At 33.5% G+C, this 2,136-nt stretch overlaps 1 non-coding gene across 1 annotated transcript; it reads right to left on the bottom strand.

Moving 5' to 3' along the window:
• Nucleotides 1–1,760: 1,760 nt before the first annotated feature.
• On the bottom strand, nt 1,761–1,867 carry LOC127742761 (small nucleolar RNA R71). The gene has a single exon (XR_008004165.1). It is a non-coding gene; the product is annotated as a small nucleolar RNA R71 (small nucleolar RNA).
• Nucleotides 1,868–2,136: the final 269 nt, after the last annotated feature.

The following is a 2,136-nucleotide window of genomic DNA, read 5'->3' as shown; positions in this document are numbered from 1 at the left end:
GGGCCACTCTCAGGGGCCTTAATTCACTCACCAAATCCTCTAATTCTTCAAACACTTAAGTAGGTAACTCAAGGCTTAACCTAAGCCTAAAGTCAAACATTAATTGCCAATTGTGGAGAATGTCAAAAGAGCTTATCTCGAAGGAAAAACTCTAGAAGAAGAATTAATTAATGAGATTTAACTTGATTTGATTTAGTTTTTTTTTTTAGAATTAGTTTGAATTCTGAATTAGTTTTAGGGTTAGTATAAAAAGAAAAGGAGCCACATATGTGAGCTCCCTCTCCCATCTGTTCTACAATTTAGAATTTTGGTTTTTCTTTTATCATGAGCAACTAATCTCTTCTTGTTAATGTTAGGAGCTCTGTTTATTACCATGGATTAATGTTATTACTTTTTTCTTCTTGATTTATGCATTGATGTTTTCTTAAGAATTTGGTTTTATTTCTTCATCACAAGGGTTTGAGTTTATTGAAAAATAGCTTGAATCTGAATTGAATTCTATATGCATCTTGGAAAAGATTGTTTAATAGAATTAGGCTTGAAAACCTCTTCTTTCAATTCTAAAAGTTTTGAACTTGGCTTGATAAGTGACATTGAATCAATTGGGTTTAAATCTTAAAGAATTGTGTGGCTTATGAATCAGTACGTATGCTTTATCTCTTATAATAATTGATTGATCAAGGAATTGATGATTTGTTAAGTTAAGGTTAAACGGATTGCCAGGGAATTGGGGTTTGGTTAATTAAGGTTCGCCAACATGATCAAGATAGAGGGTGAAAAATATTTTTCTTGAAGTTTTAAACATCTCCGAAACCTTAGCATTCCATTCATACTATTTTCTAAACAGTTTATAAATTGCTTTCATTTAATCTTCTATTTTTGCTATTTGATATTGCTAAAACCCTATTCTGCAATTGTCTAGTTATAATAATCGATTAACTCTTGTATGCTCAGTCCGTTAATCCTCATGGGAATGATAACTCACTTGCTGTGATATTACTTGATAAGATTTGGTGCACTTGCCGAGTTGTGGTTTTGCAAAATTCTGCATCATATTTTTGGCACCGTTGTCGGGGATTAACCGAGTTTGACATCAAACTGGTTAATTGATTGCCTACATTAGACCTTTATTTTTCTATCTTTTTAATGTTTCATCTTACCCAAAATTTCCTTTATTGTGACATTGAAAATTATACCTTTTCTATTTGCTTTTCATTGCTTTTGCATGTAGAGAAACAAAGACAAAGAATCTCTCTTGTTTGATCCAAAAATTGAGAGAACTCTTCAATAATTAAGGAAGAAATCTAAAATTCAAGAGGAGTAAAATCAGGAGGAGAAAATCCAAGAGAAACTTGAGCAAGAAAGCATGGCAAATAATAATGCTAATGCAAGGAAGACTCTTGGAGACTTTGTTACCCCCACGAGCAATAGTTGTGGGAGTAGCATAGTGAGGCTCACTGTGGAGTGAAAAAAACTTGTAGTTGAAGCCTCAACTCATCTCTTTGGTGTAACAAAATTGCGAATTCAGTAAGAGCCCTCAAGAAGATCCTCATTTGTTCATCTCTAGCTTCCTACAAATATGTGACGCTGTCAAATCCAATGGTGTCTCTGTTGAAGCATGTCTCTTAATATTGTTCCTATTTTCTATAAGGAACCGAGCCAAGCAATGGCTTGAAACTCAACCAAAGGAGAGAATTGCAATATAGGATGATTTGGTCAATAAGTTCTTAACCAAATTTTTTCCACCACAGAGGTTGGCAAAGTTGAGACATGATATCTAAACTTTCACTCAAAAAGATGGAGAATCTCTCTATGAAGCTTGAAAAAGGTACAAAGAAATGTTGAGAAAGTGTCCCCAAAATATGTTTACTAATTAGGTGCCTCTAGAACTTTATTGGATTCCTCAACTAGAGCATCCATGCATATGAAGACCACTAAAAAAGCCTTAGAATTGATTGAGATTGTGGCTAATAATCAATATTTATTCTCCTCTAAAAGAACAATAAAGATATGTGTAATGGAGTTGGATATTTTGGACACTCTTTTGGCATTAAACATGTCTATGTCTCAACAAGTCAGTGCAATCAACAAGAAACTAAGACATTTGCAAGTTTCTGTAATAAAAACCCAAGGCCT

This window comes from Arachis duranensis, chromosome 1 (genome assembly GCF_000817695.3).
Source record: "Arachis duranensis cultivar V14167 chromosome 1, aradu.V14167.gnm2.J7QH, whole genome shotgun sequence".
In the NCBI taxonomy this organism is placed as follows: Eukaryota; Viridiplantae; Streptophyta; class Magnoliopsida; order Fabales; family Fabaceae; genus Arachis; species Arachis duranensis.
Note: the sequence above shows the minus strand (reverse complement) of the source record. Positions and strands in the feature narration are given on the sequence as shown.